This window comes from Sparus aurata, chromosome 24, assembly GCF_900880675.1.
Source record: "Sparus aurata chromosome 24, fSpaAur1.1, whole genome shotgun sequence".
Taxonomy (NCBI): Eukaryota; Metazoa; Chordata; class Actinopteri; order Spariformes; family Sparidae; genus Sparus; species Sparus aurata.
The window spans coordinates 18,709,582-18,710,135 of record NC_044210.1 but is presented as its reverse complement, the minus strand read 5'-3'; positions in this window follow the sequence as shown (position 1 = coordinate 18,710,135).

Genomic DNA, 554 nt, shown 5'->3' with positions numbered 1-554 from the left:
TGGTTCCTTTAATATAGCATCAAAAAAATATGAATTATGTACAGTTTCCCCTGGACACACTGACAGACAACATGATGAGGACACAAGTAGACTTTTATATTCAGCTACTTTATCAGAGGAGAAACATTTCAGTGATGCTGTGCGACATCTTTCAGTCTGATTATAAACTCGTCAGCTGATCGTTTCACAAACAAAGTCAGATTGAAACAAAAAGGAACAATTTGTACAAGTTTTGGACTCTTTGCTCTGAACATCAACGTTCAGAAGCATCAAACATGAGCTCAAATCTCTTCAGCACTTGTTTAAAAACTTCATGAGGACAGTTAGTTTGTGATGTGTGAAAGTGTTTCAGTATTTCATCCGGCTCTCAGACTTCCAAACATCTTCAGCCAACCGGCTCAGACAGAGAAAGACTTTTCTCACAGCTGTTTAGTTTGACGGACCAGATTCAAATCCAACAAATGTCCTGAAAATACAGCCTAATAATTAACGATAATGATGATGAGAAGAAGTAGAAAAATAGCATACTAAAAAGTTCTGTAGATGGTTGATTA